Genomic DNA, 19,378 nt, shown 5'->3' on the forward strand with positions numbered 1-19,378 from the left:
TAACACATTAACAAATTCGAGGAGAGCCAAGCATGCTGCAGAGTTTAATTCATATGAGCTCCTATTTTAAAGGGGAATGAATGAAAATGTCTCTAGACAAGGCCCTCTTAGTGCAGTAGGCAGTGCTTCAATCTCATAATCTGAAAATGTCTCTAGACTTAATTCTACAGTGATTACCATAGGCATGTTATTCACCTCGCTACGTATTGTTTCCCTAGTAAATGTCCTACATGTCTCCTGCAGGAGCTTCTATAAGGCTGTGTCCAACATCCAATGCAGTCCCCAACCTGTAAAACAGCTAGGTACTCCACACATTAGTGAACTTCCCGCTCCACAATGCTGCCATTATTTAAAGTTCAGTTCAGACACTATCATCTCAGTTCCTCTGAGAAACTTGGCCTAACCTGTAACCACATCTCACTACATTAGCAGCTAGAAATTGAATCCATATACACCCCACTCAGTAAGCCTGCCAGTGAAGATTCTGGTCTGTTTTCATGGTTATAGGCTACTGGGACCAATCTTTCATCAATCCTTTCCTCCCTGGGCCTTTCACTCACCTCCATTCTCCCCCCTGGTGCCTCCCTCCTCTCTCCATCTCGGCACATGGATTGTCAGTGTCTCCACCTACCCTTCTAAACTATGAATCAAATGACGTCACACCATGCTAAAAATCACCAGTGTGATTTTCTAAGCCTTCAGAGTTAGAAGAAAGCCTTTACCATGGCCTACAAAACTCAGTTGGATCTGGCTCTTTCTTACCTCATGGTCATATTTATCATTCTCTCCTTCTACACTCTAGTCAGTGACTTTCTCTTTGTTATACAATGTGACAAGCTTATTTCTGCCTTGGGTACTTTGTTCATCCTTCAGATCCCCATACATCACTACGGCTTGAAATCAGATACCCACTACACGGAGGCTATCCCAACCTAACAGCTTCCTCCTCAGCCACTATCAGTAACTTTAATAGTGTCTGCTTTGTTTTCCCGACAGCACCTGTATTGTGGGAAATTACCAATACGGAGTCAGGTAGAAATATAAGGGTATTTAATAGGGAAAGGCCTTACTTACAGAGCAACCTAGCCAGCTGGCGTGGTAGAGGTCTGTACAGCAGAAGCAAAGAGAAACCGAAAGCGCAAACGCAATCACATACGTCACTCTGACCACGCCCTCACAAGCGTGGTCAGGCACACCTGTAGCCAGCCCCTAAGAAGGCGTGGCTACAGCTTCCCCTACACACCTGTGGTTACCTGGAGTTCTATTGTTTCTTCATTATTTTCCATCTGGCCAAGAGGTAGCCAGTCATACGTGTCCAGGAATCTCTACAGTCAGCCCCCTTGACAGTTCCTGGCATCAAGCAGCTACCCAAGAAATATTTGTGGATTGAGAACATACAGTAATTTCGTGTTTACTTGAGATTTTTATGTCCTTATGCTTGCTCATATCTGAAGATAACTGATGATAATCTGTCACTTCTGTGACATACACGTCCTAATGGCAGAGATTACTCACTGCCTTGAAATTTCCTTGTGCCTAATCCAATATGACCATTAAAAGAATGGGTGAATGAGAAAATAAATGTTGCCTCATATGTCATTCATATATTTTTAAAACCCAGAATGCCTCAAGTTTAGGATAATTCTGTAGTCATTCACATACAATTTCATGAGAAACAAACAAACAAAAAATAAAACCCTTAACCTAGAATTATTTGGAGAATAAGTGAAGAGTTTACTTTTAAGAAAGGATGTAACCCCTATTGTAGAAAGCAATGTTATAGAAACAATGAAAATTAAGCTGTACTCAAGAGGCTGTCGCACAAGTGTCTACTGCATGCACACAGATGAGTAGAGAATGCATGAGGATAGCTAAATCCATCCTCCACAGCACAGTAGAGTTACAATGCTTCAAAATGATGTTTTGCCTTTGTAGGTAATGAGCCCAAACTTCAGATGGCTAATAGTGTGGTTATTAGTGCTGGTACATTCATCTGCATTCACTGTGCACTGTGGCTTTGCACTGCTAGAATAATTGACAGATGTCCCTTCATTTTGGTCACCCAATTTTGGTCTTCAGAATGTTTGTGCCCCTCATCTGTCATGAGAAGCATTCCATAATCACTATTAGAGATGCCTTCATCACACACTGTATTTAGGAATTGGTGAGATTGCTCCCAAACAGAGAAAAGATGGTCTTCCAAGTACAACCTTGATCTATTGGCTTGTTTCAAAGAATGCTTGATTTATGTTCTATTTTTTCAATTTTTAAAGAAAAAATAACTTCTTTGGCAAAATTTCACCCGTAATATGTCTGTTTTAATATACAGCAGTGCAAAGACTCACAAGTTTTCAAATACAGTTGACATATTCATGGAGTGGAGTAGAGTATGCTCCACGTATTCTAGCCACAGTCAGCTTGAGAATACTAATCACATTGAGTCAGCTACTTCTCCCATTAGTTTGTCTCTGTCTTTTGTGTTGCATGGCCTCCAGCAGTAAAGCATGACTATCAGTTCTCACACAGAATCCACTTTCTCCACCAGTCCCAAATAAGGTTTTATTCAGGTCTAAAATTTCAAACCTCACCCTCTTCTGTTTATGGGAAAAGAACCATGCCAAACTTCCATGAGAAGTTCTGCACTCTGTTATACACTAGACAAGTTGTACTTTTTCTGTCCCTTAAACATAGGGAAATTAGCTGATCACTTATTTGCAACATATAATTTGTGCTTTTTCAGGTAAGAACCCCACGGATAAATCTTTGGATGAACCTTTAATGTTTTCCGTTAAAAGGGGCATAGGTATTCTTGTCCCTTGGTATTAGAGCACCAGAAGGTCAGATTCTCAAAGGAATTTCATTTTATAAAGGTTTAGAGTGATTTGTATAAAGACCCACATTGTATCTTCTTAATATTTCTCATTGTTAATATTTCTCATCTTGTCAAACTTAGCTGCTATCATGTGATTTTTTCCCTACTTCATCTGCTAATGCTCCCCTTTTACCATGGCTTTTGGACTTACTCAGCAGTAGTCTGCAAATACCATCCTTCTCTGTTTTGCAGCCATACATCTCATAATTCTCTTGGGTCTGACTCAGTCCTCTGCCATGCCACACAGACAATAGCCACCCAGAAGAGAGTTGCTGGGCCACTTTCCATCCTCAGTTTGACTGACTTCATTAGATCTGATCTGATGTCATGGAAGATGATTCCATAACCCTTTCTTGTATGCTTGACTCTGAAACCAAACCCACATGGCTGAAGCTGCCAAGTTCTGCTGCTTGCTGGGGCAAGCAAATACATTTTCACTCGCTTTGTTTTCAGTGGTTTCCTTCACTGCCTAAGCTTGGAAATCCTGGAGCTCACTCTGTAGAGTTCAGACTGGCCTTGAACTCAGAGATCTGCTAGCCTCTGCCTTCCAAGTGCTGGGATTAAAGATGTGTGCCACTATGCCCAGCCCTAAGCTTTTCTTTCTTTTTTTTTTGTTTGTTTGTTTCATAAAGCTTTTTACTTTGAGACATCATGGAAAAACCATATAGGGCCACAGACAATACATGATCACAGAATGAAGATGGCACAATTAGAGGACTCAATGCCTGTCAGCTAATGTTGAAGCTGAAGTTCTAGGAGTTTGATAGGATCCAGGGACTGAAAGAATAGATTAGTATTCTTCTCTGTCTTCTTCACCCTCTCCTTCAACAGAATCCATACCCACCTCCTCATAATCCTTCTCTAGGACAACTATGTCCTCATGGGCCTCAGAGAACTCTCCCTCCTCCATGCCCTCACCCACATACCAGTACACAAAGGCATGCTTGGCATACATCAGATCAAACTTGTGATCTAGACGAGCCTAGGCCTCAGCAATGGCTATGGTGTTGCTCAGCATACACACAGCTCTCTGGACCTTGGCCAGGTCTCCACCAGGTACCACAGTAGGAGTCTGGTAATTAATGCCAACCTTGAAGCCGGTGGGACACCGGTTCACAAACTGGATGCTGCACTTGGTCTTGATGGTGGCAATGGCAGCATTGGCATCTTTGGGAACCACATCCCCACAGTACAGCAGGCAGCAAGCCATGTATTTACCATGGTGAGAGTCACATTTCACCATCTGGTTGGCTGGATCATGGCCAGAGGGAAAAGTATGTGAGGGTAGGGTACCAGGTTGGTCTAGAATTCTGTCAGGTCAACATTCAGGGCTCCATCAAATCTGAGGGAAGCAGTGATGGAAGACACAATCTGGCTAATAAGGCAGTTAAGGTTAGTGTAGGTTGGACACTCAATGTCGAGGTTTTCTACAACAGATGTCATAGATGGCCTCGTTGTCTGCCATGAAGGCACAATCAGAATGCTCCAGGGTGGTGTGGGTGGTGATGATGGAGTTGTAGGGCTCTTAATTTCCTTTTACAAGTTGAATGTTCCCTGAGTAGGTTCTTGCTCTAAGGTCATAACTCCCTTTATTCCACTTAGCATCAGGCTTTTCTTTAATCTGTTTACACTTCCTGGTGCTCTTTTTCTCTTCATTTTCTCCTCAAGCTGTACATTTTGTATTTTTCCTTTCTCAGCTTGCTGCTTTTCATTATAGATCTATATAAGACTGGCTACAAATCACACAACACAGTTAATGCTAGGCTTTTAGAAATCCCTTCTGCAGACTCAATTATTCCAAAACTCTTTTTTGGGACAAGAGAAGAAAGAAGTCACATTCTTCACCAAACTATCACAAGAATAGTCTCTAGGCCACATGCTAACATAACATAGTAACATTCTTCTCCTCTGCAACATCTTTAGCTGGGCCTCCACAGTTCAAATCACCTTTAACTCCAATGTTTTCCATTATCCTACTAGTTGGTCCATTAAGACCCCCTTAAAATGCTCAGAAGCTCTTCTAGTCCAATGTCCCAAAGTGTTCCTTATTCCTCCACACAAACACATGGTCCAACCTATCACAGTAAAACCCTATCCCCAGTACCAACTTCTGTCTTTAGTCAGTGTTCTGTTACTATGAAGAGACACCTTAATGACAGCAATTCTTATAAAGAAAAATATTTAATTAGAGTTGCCCTACAGGCCCAGAGGCTTAGTCTATCATTGTCATGGCAGGAAACATGTTGACATGCAGGCAGACATAATGGTGGAGAAGTAGCTGAAAAGTCTACATTTAAATTGGCAGGCAACAGGAAGAGAGGGTGACACTAGACCTGGCTGGAGCTTCTGAAACCTCAAAGCCCACCCTGCAGTGACACACTTCCTCCAATAAGGCCACATAACCAATAATGCCACTTCTGTCATCTAAGGGGGACTGTTTTTATTCAAACTACCACAGGTACCAAATGCCTTCGATTGAATTAAGTCACTGGCTTTCCTATACTCACTATAAGATTTAGTTTAATAAAACAAGACAAAAGTAGTTCCTATTTCAAGAGAAAATCAAGATTCTATGTAGTTACACAACAAATTACCCCCAAAGTGGCAAGTAGCAATTTCTGTTGAGCAGGGATCCTAGTGTAGTATGACTTAGTCTTCCATCCTAAGGTCTCTCCCAGGGCCATAGTCATCTCCAAACTAGGAAGTGTGCACTTCCTAGCTCACACATGTACTTATAGGAAGGGTTTAGCTCTTGGGGGTCAGGAGTTAGACCAAACCTTCCTTAGTTCCTTTGTGTAGGCCCCTCTATAAAGTATCTCACAAAATGGAGCTAGCTTCAACAGGGTAAGCACAAGGGACTGCTGGCAAGGTAGAAGTCAGTCACCTTGAATGAAATCACAAAAATGGCATCCCATCCTCTTGCCACATTCTCTTCATTGGGAGCCAGTCACTAGAAAATGCTCCAGTCATGAGATACTAATAAAGTTTTTACAAAAGTTGTGTTTATGGCTTATTGATTTATATGTATCAGATCAGATCAGTGAGCCTCAGACTACACAGTCAATACATGCAAATCTACTACTGAATTTCTGTATTATGGTGTTCTGTTATTGTACATCACCATCCACAGACTGGAGCTATATGTCTCCTTTTTGAGTACTCTGCATAAATATGACTTCTAAGTCATCAAATGCTAATACGATGGTCTCAGGAAATAAAAAATGACTTTTATTGTTGTTGATACTAGGTTTCTCGATTTTAACCCTGGTTACAGGCAGGAGAACTGGACTATAAAATATATCATTAAAAAGTGTGTCTTGGAGAGGCAGATTTCTAAGATACATCCCACCCCCTCTGTCCTAAGTCTGAATATCTTCATTTTTATATTACCTTTTCCTGTCTCTGCTAGGTAAGTGTGGTCAAATTCTACTAGGACTTAAGGATGTTAGAAAAGAAAACACATTTTTGGGGAAAAAAAAGTAGCAAAGCTAAAATTTGAAGTCTAGACTCGATCAGAGTGAATAAACCAAAGTAGCAATTGACAAGAAAATAATAAATAACAAAACCCCACCAGTGAGCAGCAATGGAGTTAGCTGAGGGTCAGAGCTTAAACGTCTTTAAGAACAAGACAACACAGACTGGTGGCACCTATGTCAAGAAGACAAAGCATTGAAGGACAGACTTGTCTATGGTTTTCACCTTGCCACTCCTGTATCATAGGAGGAAAAATGAGTCCTCTTGTAATGAGCTCACCAATTGCTTGAGGATTGGAAAGGAGTATTACAGATGTGGCATTGTCTCAATTTAACCTCTCCAAGTCCTTGCTCTTAAGGATGAGTTCTTTCAAGGACTTTAAGATGCAAATGTGTCCTAGCTGTAGTCTTGATGGCTAAGGCATTCAAGCAATGTAATTCCCTTAAATGTCTAGAAAGGAAGGTTCACTTTTATTCTCCTGTCACTTAGAAAAATGACAGAAACTTGCTCCTATTTCTTCTACTATTTTTCAGAAGAGCAATGACAACACACAGACACAGATGTTCCCATGGTGCCCTTTGACAAGGAAACTTTTCACCCGCTCATCCCATCATTCATCCCTATGTGATCTCGTTCTTTTTACTTCTATTTTCCCCTCCTCCTCCTCCTCCTGTTGGAGTCCTAAATGTTGTGACACCCAGTATTGGCCTTAACATCAATTAAAAACACTATAAAATTGAATCTCATTCAAGCACATACACCACGTTAGTGGGGGTCAGGTCCCATCCTTAAGAAAATGCAGGGCTCAATTTGATCTGAGTTCATAGAGTATTCAACTTTCTGTAGTGTCTGGTCATTGGTGTGGCAGGGTCTAAGTGAGCTCTGTGCAGTCTTAAAAATGCTTTATTGTTCTGGAACAAGCAAATAGGCTCCCTTATATACGGGGTTGCCAAACATTTTTCTTGCAAAACATCAGGCCACACTTTACTGCCCATATATCTTCCCTTGCAACTAGTCAACTCTGTTACAGAGTGAAAGCAGCCACAGAAAATTCAGAAAGAATAAATGTGAGTGTGTTTCAATAAAAGTTTAATGACAAGAATAGGCAATAAGCCATATTTGACCTGTGAAACATAGTTTACTGACACCTAACTTACATTAGGAATAAATCTCCAGCTAAATAGAGATGTTTTTATATCTAAGAATCTTTTTAGCCGGGAAAGAAACTCAGATCAGAAATACAGCCTACTATGTCAGACTAATGCAAGATCCCAGGATGGCTCAGCAGACTCCTGGAATCACCCCCAAAATTCTGTGTGATAAAAGAATTTTGTAGTGAATGACAGAGATGACATTGGCTGTATGTCTGTTTGGAAAAAAAAATGTCACTTTTTCTCCATCTTCGTGGAAAGACTTCAGGACTCCACACATACCAGTCAGTAAATAAGTAAATAGTTGTTTATTAAGTTCCTCTATGAGATCCAACGTGAGCTGCTCCTCTCACAGTGCCCTGACACAGCTCTAAGTCTTATGCACATGGGGAAAAAAGAACTCCAAAGCCTCCAACCTTGGTGTTTGCTAGCTCCTTAGCCTCCTCTCTTTCACACAGATACTGTGCAGAACTTGAAGTTTAATACTCCCCTCCTCTTCCTGCCCACACTATGGCTTAGCACCTTCATCTGCTCCCTAGAGTGTCCTCCACCTCTGAGTTTATCTATGTCCCCAGGAAGCCCACATAAGATACCAAATTAACATGTCCAATGAGAGCCTGTGTTCAAAGAAAAGTGGCCTGCATCTCGGAGTTTAATTAGCATTATTAGCTGTGGAAATAATTGTGAGAGTCTCTACACACCGCATGCTTCCTTTAATACAGGCTTATGATAAAGAGCAACACGAACATAATCCACAGCACCTTGACCTCACAAAGCATGTATTCTAATAAGAAGATTATAGATATATATATGCTTGTTTTCAATGGCATTCCTTCATTATATATCATGAATAATACATGGAACATGATACATATAGCATATCACTAATGTTTTCATTATCTTAAAAATATAAAAATATACCCTATTGTGTTCTACAGTAATATTACACATATAGCCATACATGATATGTGTTAATTTTGTAGTATCTATTTAAAGAGAAATTAATAAATGGGCACAGAACACTGGGAATACGTAAAAAAAGAACAGCCTACTTGTAATACTGTAAAAATCTGTCTTTTTTCAAGAAAAGAGTTTGGTGCCATTGAACAATGGGGAAGGAAGAAAGAATAATTGCCTTTAAGGTCAAACACTTGAGTAACTTGGTGTCTATAAGTTTTGACGTAACAACAAGCCACTGAAGCTGGGAAATGAACTGTGGCCAGTATAACAAATCCAAAATGTCAGTGGTTTAACAATTGACTCTTACTATGCGTTCACAGAAGGTCCATTGTTACAGTCTTTCCTCCAGGCATTTAGGAACCTGGGTCACTTCCGCCATGTGTCCCATCTTGCTATTCTCTGAGAGCTGCCTTAAAGCAGGAGAGCTAGGAGCCTGGAAGGTCACACCAGATGTGGGATGTTTGGGTCCACACTAGAGGTCACTTTAGACCACATTAGATTTTCCAGGAGTCAAATTCATGGCACTCACTAAACTGCAAAGTAGAACAAGAAGCGCAAACTCACTTTGCAAGAAGTGATGATATAATTCTTGAGATTCAACCCATTCTGTGCCCAAAACACCATTGCTTCTCTGCCCCTCAACTGCCATCCTTCTTTGCATGAGTTACTTCAATTCATTCCCCAAAATATATTTCCTTAAGACACATCTATGACAGACAGTCTGTCTCTGAGCAAGATCAGCCATTTGACCTCTCTATGGTGCCATTGTATCCTGTTGACTAGTTTTTCTCTGCTGCTGTCTTCGTTATCTAAGCGTGGAGCAGCCAGTACTGGACCATAATAATTCTCCCTTCATGTTTTCTAGATGAATGAAGCCACTCAATAGAGCAGATTAGAGATCCATCCTGAATGGGGTAGGGAAGTGCTTTTAAAGATATTTCCTGACAATGTGGCTTTTCTTTCTAATGCTTTACAAAGGAGTAGGGCAGCTCATTTGTGCATGAATCACCCATGACAGTGGTGGCCTTAATTTCCTAGAGACTTCCTCCCTAATGCTTCACACCTTCTGTTTGCAAGTGAAAATCAATAACTGGTAGGTTCTTTAGGAACACATTGGGAGAAACAATGTTTCCCTATAACTTTTTTCCCTCTGAAATGGCAAATTCTACTATTTACAGGGTGCAAAGTAGCCATGACAGCTGGGGTCAGTAGACATTCAAAGAACTGTTAGGTGTGAGAGTAGTACAGTCAAAAATTCACCTGTTTTTTTTTTCAAAGTTTTTATGCAGTTTCACAAAGCAAAATGGCTGCTACATTCTTCCAAATGAACTAAGAGAGAGGATTTTCAGTATCTTACTTTAAATGAATATATTTTAGAGCAGTTTATGACATAGACCAGAGAGCTGAAATCTTATGCTAACAAACCCTTTCCCTGATGTTTATAAAGAAATAGAGAAGAAATTAAGTGAGTGACCATGTCCTCATCTAGTGCTATTCCCCAGTAGCTGTCCACCTCCAACTTTGAGTGGTTCATCTCCATTAGCTAAAGAGCAGTGGGTGCCTTGGAGTTATACTGTAGTCCCTGTTGAGAATGAAAGGGATGTGTTTGTCTGAGCATTTTTCTCTTCCTTGTATCTGTTTTCAAGGAACAGTCACAATTTAGAACTGTAAGGTGCTCTAAATACCAGTATGTATGCATCCATTCCCAGGTAAGGAGAGGAATTCAGGATGGATTGCTCCTTGGTAATGAAACTGGAACTAAATCCCAGCCCCCGGCACTGGTGACAGTTACCTCTTGAGTGAATACTATGCCATTTCATAGGCCCATGGCCAGAGGATGAGTGTGTGTGGGAGAAATGAAAAGGAGACAGGAGAAGAGAGGACCAAAAGATGAAAGCAAGAACAAGAGTGTTTCTATAATCGGGCTTCGTCTTATGATTCAGGTTTAAAAGGCAGCTGTTGAGATCTCCATGGACCTCTCAACCCCGTTCTTGAAGCTAGACAGGAAAGACTGTAGCAGGGATCCAAAAGATCTGAAAAGGCAGGAAGGAGACAGCCAGGAGAAACAATGAAGGCTTGTGTAGGTCATGTCAGCAGTCTCTGGGGTCTTGCTTATCCTCAGAGGCAGCCATATAGAAAACATTACCAACAGCAGACATTACTGCATCAAGAAAAGAAAGCATAACAGAATCAAGAGAAATCGTAAATAATTTCATTCCTTTATTCTTTGATCTGGGCAGAGAAGAAGGGCAAATGGGCAAGATAGAGGGACTTCTCCAGAAGACAGTGGGACACATCTTTACAGATCCAGCTCCATGGAAATGACATTTTCATAGGATTAAGCCAGAGAGCAGCATGCCATAATGGTTGGGAATGTGGCCAGATTCTGAATTTGATACTTGGCTCTGCTCTTTCTAATTGTGCACCCATGAACAAGTTTCTATACTTTTCTCTGCCTGTTTCCTCACCTTTAAGTGGAAGTAGTGATTTTCTTACCCTGTAGGCATGTTGAGCCAATTAAGTGACTCTGTAGTGTAAATTAGGCACTTAAAATGGAGCCTAGGTTAGTGTATATGCTCTTTTTCAGTCTATTGAATGCATTTTTTAATAAAAGGTTGAATGTGAACCAATAAATTGGTAAGATTCCTTCAGAGCATTAATGATACTTGAAAATTACTGTCAGAGAATAAACAATAAACTGAACAACCCTATTACTTATTCATAGAACAGATACTCATGAACTGCCTGCCTCATGCCGGTTGCTGTTCTAGCTTTTGCTCATTTGGTGTGAAACCAAGGTTTGCAAGGGCATTGTCCTTATGCAGATTACAGTCTTCCTGTAAAAGGCAATAAACATATGGGGTAATGGCAAGTAACTTTGTGGGCAAATACTAGCAAGGGAATGGACAGAGAATAATGGGAGTGTATGAATGCTAATGTAGGAAGATAAACTGAGATTCAGCCAAAGCCATTTAATTTAACCACCTCTCTATATTGTCTGAACATCATACTTCAAAGCAAACTGAGGCTGCTAAGGGTGTACCGAGATGAGTACGTTAAATAATCTATTTCTTAAGGAACTTGCAATTTTTCAGGGCTCAAAAAAAAAAAAAAAACTCTCTTGGGCTTTCATCAAACCCAATTTAATCCCAGTTTAGCTGCCTACCACTTACGTCACTGTAGGCAAGTTACTTAAATTTTCTACTCCTCAATTCCCTTATCTGTTAGATGAAGATAAGGCCAGAGACTACTGTATCATGTTTAGGCTGAGTTAAAAATATTACAGTGCAAATGAAGATCCTGGCACTTAGACCCAGTTAATATTATCTGCACCTACTTGTCTTCAATCATCCTCAATTACAGAGATCAGTAGAGTTTTGATGACACTCTTCCAAAAGACAAAAGGTAACCCAAAAGGGATGCATTTGCAGACATCGGCGTATCTGACTGGCACCTCATGGACAGCTTACCATTCTCCACTAGTAGATTTTGCGTAATTTGATTACTCATTATCTGGAAGGAAAAGGAAGACAATTGCAAATTTTCTTGTCATCTGCTAACTTAATCATGTTGGGGTGATCACCTCACCCATCAGAGACAGTGTTTAAAGCTATGACCAGAGCCTCCATGTATGAGAGACTAAACGAACCAGCATAATGCTGGGAGAGAGCTGCATGTGTCTGCCTGGTAGTGATAATGCTACTTGCCCCAGTATAGTGGGGCCAAGAGAGGACAGAGAATAGCTTCAAGAGCAAAGGTTTAATGCATGTGGTGGTGTGGACGGAAGCAGAAGTAGACTAAGAGACTGAGTCATCAAATCTTGACACTGTAGATCCTGAAAATAGATAATGTCATTTGATGCCATAGAAATGCACAAAGATATGAATTTACTCAAAATGTATAGAATAACACACCTACGGTTTGCATAAGTCATTGCCAAGCCACTGTTGGCTACTAACTCTATGCTTTTATTTGATAGTTGACTACAGTTTGACTACATTCTTATTTTTTTTAAAGATTTTCTTAATTATTTACTATGTATACCGTGTTCTGTCTGCACACCAGAAGAGGGCATTAGCTCTCATTATAGATGGTTGTGAGCCACCATGTGGTTACTGGGAATTGAACTCAGGACCTCTGGAAGAGCAGTCAATGCTCTTAACCTCTGAGCCATCTCTCCAGCACCTACATTCTTATTTTTACTCTATGAACATTTAAGTGAAAGGATTGTTCTGCAGGTCTGCAGAGGCACTGAGCATTATGTATGTCCTAGATAGAGCATAAGGGGGAAGAAAAGGGGTAAACTTATCCAGTGATTGCCGCAAAGGGCAGAACATAGACTGAATTATAATGGAGCTTTGGATGCTGCCTGGAGGGATGGGGGGGGAGCCTCATCTCCTCAGGGTTAGGAGAGGGTTTCTGGAGGAGGAAGCAGATGATTCAATAGCTATTCCTGTGTACCTTGAAAGCTTTGTTATTGTGAGATTTTTGAAATAGCTCACGATGCTCTGAGCAAAAAGTGACCAAAGCATTTGTTTAGCTGTCTTAGACAGATGGGTATGCTATGTTTTTTTGTTTTTTGTTTTTTCTTGCTTGTAATAGCCATGCTCTAACATATAGCCAGAACCACTAATTCTGCCATGGATACAATTCATCACTTGGCCCTTCAAGTCATTACAAGTCAGACACATCAAGCACCTGCAAGTCAGCTATGGCATAGTTAATGTCTTTCCACCCCAAGCCAAACACTCTCTCATTGCATGCTATTATTTGTGTTTGTTTTTGTTAGTGACAGTGATGATCAATGGGACTCTTAGACTTCAAGACTGGAAGTCCTCCCATTCATCTTTTGTCTTTGGATTCTGTCCTGATGGCTGATCTCCCACAGACCCATAATGAACAGTCTACTTGGAAATCCACATGTCCTAAGACATTCCTAAGCATGCCCAAAAGACACTGCAGAGTAAACCCTCTATTAATAGCAAACATTTAAATAGATATTTCCTATATGCCAGTCATATTCCTAAGTACTATCAGATTAATTATCAATTAGCTCATTCAGATCTTACATCTAAGTTTCTGTCTCACAGATACAGAACTTAAAGCCAAGAAAAATCAAATAATTTGCCTAAAGTCACACAGCTAGTAAATTGCAAAGTCAGAATTCAAGCCATTCTCCCTGGTCTGTACTCTTGCCTGTTTTCCCCCATATGCAGGCCTCTGTGCTCTGTACAACCAAGCACATTTCTGTGCTCTGTGGACTCTAATTCCATGTCATGTCTCTGTGACCTGTGGACCCTAATGCCAAGTCTCTGTGCTCTATGGACCCTAATGTAATATCTGTGTGCCCTGTAGACCCAAATGTCATGTCTCTGTGCCTGTAGACGCAAATGGCATGTCTCTGTGTTCTATGGATGCTAACATAATGACTATGTGCCCTGTAGACCCAAATGTCATGTCTCTGTGTTCTGGGTACCCAAATGACTTGTCTCTGTGTTCTGTGGATCCTAATGTCATGTCATGTCTCTGTGTTCTGTGAACCTGACTGCCATGTCTCTGTGTTCTGTGGACCAGACTGTCATGTCTCTGTGCTCTGTGGACATGTCTCTATGTCATGGGATCGTTTCCCAATTCATTTGCTATTAGGAAAAGGCCACCAGCCATTTTTATTATCTCCAGCTTTCATTATCTTCACTTTCTACTGACCTCACTTTCAATAATCAGGAATTCCACTTTCTCTTTTTTTAAAGCTAACAGGTAATTGCTGATCTTAGAGGCTCTTATCAAGAAGCCGCCAGCGTCCTTTCATGTCTTTCAGAGAAAACACATTTTAGCCTTATTCGTTGTTCTCAGAATCCATGATGGAATAAGTGCCAAACAGATACACTTTAAATAATTTTTAGGATTACAATTTATGAACCGTGGGAGTGCTGGCAGGTTAAAAGCCTTACCTTAAATGCATGCTCAATTCTAACCCTGAGTCTTTCTTTACTTAGAAACCACTGCTTGGTGGCAAAGGCTTGTATTTTCTGATTTTCTAAATACTAAGATGTAAATGTATTACAGAAACTTTGGAATGTGAAATTTTCTCCACAAGTGTATAAAAGATGATTACAGGAAATGCAGAAAAAGATTGATCCTCTTGCCTCTCGCCTCTGGGATTCAATTACACCATCATCTGTCAGCATTTCCTGGCATCCATTTGGACAGAACACTTTTTCTCAGTGTTACATGATGTAGTCACAAAGTAACAATTCACCATATAACCAAGACATTAGCATCCAGGGCTCAGATCCAGGGACAAGAGCCAGTGTGGCTGCAAATACAGAGCCTGCAACACCCATCAGACAACCGCTAATCGTCCACCCATTCAATCATATCATGATTCCTGTTGGCCCTGTGTGAGGTTCTGAGATAAGAAATGAAAAAACAGATAAAGTTTGGTCTGTGCTTCAAGTAGTTCTACCCTATATTTGGACAGAGATGGCTGTATCCAGAGCTAAAGTACTATGTTGAAAATGCTGTGAGAGAAGAAAACTAAATGCATGGGAATCAGGGAGGGATTTCTAGATGGATGGATTGATGGATGGGTGGATGGATGGATGGATGGATGGATGGATGGATGGATGGATGGTGCTTAAAGTTGATCTGAAAGAATGAATGGTTATTTTATGTCATTGAAGGAGCCACTCTGGGAGAAGATGCTGCCTGTTAGGACTGGGCAGGAAGAAGAAAGGGAAGGCTGGTTGAGTGTTCTCTCCTTGTGTTCTTATTTTTCTCTGTCTCTGTCTCCACCCCCTTCTGTGTGTGTGTGTGTGTGTGTGTGTGTGTGTGTGTGTGTGTGTGTGTGTGTGTGTGTGAACCCCCAGAGAAACTATACAAGGAACTCTCAGATTTTCCCGGCTCAATCAAATCTTTCTTTCTCTAAAATGAATAGAAATCCTGGCTCTTAATTTTTATTTTTTTATGTTTTTATAATGTATCCTAAATAAATTTATTTATTTATTTATTTATTTATTTATTTATTTATTTCTGAAGTTAGGGACCTTGCAGCCTTTTGCTTTCAGACAGTGCCTAGGTATTTGTTCCTTATCTATTCTCTGTTTTAGCATTCTCATTGAATTAAATAAGCTTTTAAAATGGTTTTGGGAGCCAACTCTCTGGTATTGGCTCCATCGGTAGAGCTGAAGATTCTCAGTCACTCCATTGTTGGAAGAAATTAAGTATTCAAAAATGACAAAACAAGAGACTGAGACCCGAGCATTTCCCCAACAACTAAGCTTTCGCCTCATGACCACCGTTCTCACCCTAGGGAGAGGACCATTTCCTGGACCTTCCTTGAAGTATAGATATAAAAAAGTTCCTGGGGTTGTTTGATGTCTGTCTGTGTGTGCGCACACGTATGTGCATGAGTGTGTGCTTGTGTACTTGCTCTGTTTGCTTTTGCAGTGCTGAGACATGAGATTAGGACCTTAGACACAGTAGTTAAGTACTTTACCTTGGAGCTGCATCTCTAACCCTTGGAGTTTTGTTTGTCTTGTTTTGGAAGACAGGTTTGGCATTGCATATCTCAGGCTATCCTAGAACAGAGGGTCCTCTTGCCTTTGTTTCCCAAGTGCTGGGGTGACAGGCATCTGCCACAATTCCCGGCATAAAAGAGATTGTTGGGAACCACAACCAGGGCTTCATAATGGGCTTAAAGCGCTGAGCATAGATCAACATATTTCCATATGTTCAGGATCTACAGAGCCTCCTCAGGCTCTGTCTCAGCTGGCTTACAGCGTACATATACCGTTAACTAGAACACTGACTAGCCATGGACACCTGTCCCTGTTATGCCTCTCTTGTTATAGTTCATTGTGGTTCTATCTCTTGACACCACAGCTTAAAATCAGGCCACCAGGACATATCCAGAAATGGTGCCAAAACTACTACTAATTATATCCAAAAGCTGCTTCAGAGCTACAGGTACCCAATGTGTTGAAGGCACAATGGTTGTTCTCCTGGGGTGGTGCCGAGTGTCTTCCTACCAAGGGCACCTTGACCAATGCCAAATTGATGTTCTGCCAACTCCCATGAAGCCTGCTGAGATGGGTATCATCTCCAACTGCCAATGCCCAGAGTTGAGGGCACCAATATCTGCAGTGTGGCGCCATTTCTGCTTGCTGATAAAGTTCCTGAAGCCAATTGTGCTAACTCCTTTTGTTCACAGTGTCCTCCCTCACCCCTTCCAAAGACACTTTGATGATACAGGCCTCTTCTTCTTGAGCCCTGGTCTGTGGGATAAGGGCTCAGTGAGAGTACCAGAACCTGAAATGCATTCAAAAGATGAGTATCTTTTTGTTCATTGAATCAAACACATCTGCTTAGCTTCCATTTCTGAACAGAGATTTTCCATGTTCCTGGATCCCTCATTTGAAACAGACCCCCCTTCAAAATCAAGCCTTCCGGTCATCCATAAATTCCCACACAAGATAGGTAAGCACAGTTTTGTTCAAGGTAAGAGCTGGGCCACACAGCTCTAGTCTAGTTGACATGTGAGAAAACAAAGAACATTTCATTTTGTGTTTCAGGGGATCATGCTGACCTCCCTTCAAAATCTATCCAGACTGACCATTTCCTACCGCCTCTCCTCTGGTTTCTGTCCAAGACACCATCCTTCCTCTGCATGATGTCCACTACCTCTATTTACTGTTCTCCACATAGGAGCCAGAATGACTCCTCTGCAACATAGAGCAGAGCATGTCAGACCTCTGCTCACATGCATTCGTAGGCCTTCTGCTTCCCTCAGGCTCAAAGTGAGACCTTGCAGGGCCATCTAAACACCAGACTACCAGTTACCTCTCTGACCCAAATCCCATTCATCTGCACCTACACACTGAACATGCACATTGGTCTTGTTATTTCTTGAAAGCTCACCAGGCTTGTCCCTTCATGGGAGCCTTTGTTCTAGATGCTCTCTCTATCTGAGTCTTCCTCCCACTGTCTACAGACCCTTCCAATTTCCTGAATGAATCTTCCCATGACAACCCATCTACTACTGCCCCTCCCCTTGCACACACACCCAGAGTTCCCAGTCCCATGCTGTACTTCCACTTTCTAACATAGCACACAGTGTGTCTTGCCTCTAGTCATTAGCTGTCTCCCACTCTTAGAATGGAAAGACAAGAACTGATGATATTGGACATTATGTTCACTGAGGCCTCCAAAAGAGTTTCTTGACTACAACAGGCACAGTTAGTATTTGAAGAGTGAAAATGTCAGTGGATGGATGGATGGATGGATGGATGGATGGATGGACAGATAGATGGATGGATGGCAGGTCTGAGGTTTGTAAGTCCTTAAGTGAATGTGAGCATACTTAGTTTTGACTACCATACAAACGACAATCCTCTGTACTGTTCTTCTAGGGCAGAACGTAAGTCATTCATTTGTATACTGCTAACTTGAGCTCTATGGTACAGTTTTCTGTTTGAAGTACTTCAGTGAAAAAAGTTGTGTTCCTGACTGAAGGTTCTGAGAAAGGACAGGGTTCTTACATATCAAATAAATAGAACTGACATTCAAAGTATTCATTATCTCCTGAAAACTAGGGTTTGAGGAATTTTTTTCCTACTGAAACTAAAAACATGCAAAAGGTTTTTCTGATTGATAGTAGCATTTAAAGTTTCTGTCTTAAGAGGAAAGCAGTGAGCTATATTAACAACCAGATAGCTACATGAATGTCAGAAAACATGTACTGGCAGAAGAAAGAGATCGTGTGTCTTTTTCTAAATAGAATTCACGTCCTTAGTAGAGCTGGAAAAATGTGAATGATGGCAAGTGTTGTTTGGCACCTTATTCTAGCAGCAGTGAGTTCTCTGTTTATCTTTAATCTAAGCCCTTGCTTCATAAAAGAGCCTTGCACCAAGGAAATAAACCAAAACAAATAGAGATGTTTAACACAGGGCTCTAGGGTCAACAGGATCTCAGTAGGATTTGTAAATTAAAAGACGGTAGAAACAGCATTTCATTTTACTGAATTTTTAAAAACATACTTTTAACCCAAAGCTTCAGGGAACAGTATAGTACAGTCATTCAGCAAAATCACTGAACCCTTGGACCATGTTTATATGTGTCCCATGTAAACCCTTTATGGGTCTTTATACCCACAGTCCACACAGTTACCAAGGCAAGTAGTTAGCTGTTCTCAAGTGGGACACAGAGAGGGCTACTCTGTGTTCACAGATGAGGCTGAAAAGACCAGAGCCTGGCTAACAGGGCACTCACACTCTTGCAGGCAATAGATTCTCTTGTTAAAATTGCTATTGTTGGTGTCATTCTTTTCCAACCATGGTTTATAGTTATCTGTGTTGGCAATTCTATTCTTTTTTAACTTGTGGTCAGACAGATGCCTATGACTAAAAAGCATCTCCTCTATCCTTGATGACAAAATGCTAGACTCACTTAGCTGAAGCTTGTGTACTCTGGGATTAGAAGTTCATTACCCATGTGTTTTGAAAACATTTCTTACTATACACTCTTTACTGCCCATTGTTTCATTATTATTTTACTCCTAGATTTAAGACATCAGAATTAGGAGCATCTAAAATTTTCTCAGGGCTAAATCTTAAGTCATTTCTCTTATTTCATAGGACATAAAGAAACAGCATCCAGTGCAAAACACTTTCCTACCAACAGATAGACAAATGGATGGACAGATGGACAGACAGATAGATAGAGATTTTGTGCCAAAGAATATGAAGATATGAACTCTTCAGTGCTCCCACCTTGAGCCAAAAGCTGGGAACTTTAATTGAGCATTTCAGAAGTCCAGAGTCAGTGAGGCTTAGGTGGTATATGACAAACAACTGCCTATACTCCATAACAACATTCAGACACAAGTCTCTTACCTATCTGTCTTCCTTATTCTTTTATGGAA

At 40.9% G+C, this 19,378-nt stretch overlaps 1 protein-coding gene and 1 pseudogene across 10 annotated transcripts in view; one reads left to right on the forward strand and one right to left on the reverse strand.

Moving 5' to 3' along the window:
• Positions 1 to 19,378, forward strand: part of Anks1b (ankyrin repeat and sterile alpha motif domain containing 1B) — a 1,028,376-nt gene that overhangs the window by 697,300 nt on the left and 311,698 nt on the right. The gene's annotated exons all lie outside the window — the stretch shown is intronic.
• Positions 3,663 to 4,391, reverse strand: LOC107978406 (annotated as a pseudogene).

Source organism: Cricetulus griseus (genome assembly GCF_003668045.3).
Source record: "Cricetulus griseus strain 17A/GY chromosome 1 unlocalized genomic scaffold, alternate assembly CriGri-PICRH-1.0 chr1_0, whole genome shotgun sequence".
Taxonomy (NCBI): domain Eukaryota; kingdom Metazoa; phylum Chordata; class Mammalia; order Rodentia; family Cricetidae; genus Cricetulus; species Cricetulus griseus.